We start from the raw sequence: 262 nt of genomic DNA on the forward strand, positions 1-262 counted from the left end.
TCCCCCAGGAGACTGGGGACGGTCCTCAGATCTGATGCCAGGACCAGGTCGCTGCCGGCTGCCCGCTGCCCCCCTGGGGGATGGAGCCGAAGCTCCACCAGGAGGAGCGAGGAAGACGGTACCCAGCTGAGCCCGGGCTGAAGGAAAAGAATGGTTCCACCCGCATCTCCCAATTCTGTTAAAAAGCCTGCTCATTACGGGCCTGTGCTTATTAATTATCTGTGATTTGTTGTGAGACGCAGGGAGGTTTACACAACAGGCG

The 262-nt window shown here is 58.4% G+C and overlaps 1 protein-coding gene across 1 annotated transcript in view; it reads right to left on the bottom strand.

Annotated features, from left to right (window-relative positions):
* Nucleotides 1-262, bottom strand: part of LOC102773659 — a 58,444-nt gene that overhangs the window by 4,450 nt on the left and 53,732 nt on the right. The gene's annotated exons all lie outside the window — the stretch shown is intronic.

This window comes from Myotis davidii, unplaced genomic scaffold (genome assembly GCF_000327345.1).
Source record: "Myotis davidii unplaced genomic scaffold, ASM32734v1 scaffold663, whole genome shotgun sequence".
Classification (NCBI taxonomy): Eukaryota; Metazoa; Chordata; class Mammalia; order Chiroptera; family Vespertilionidae; genus Myotis; species Myotis davidii.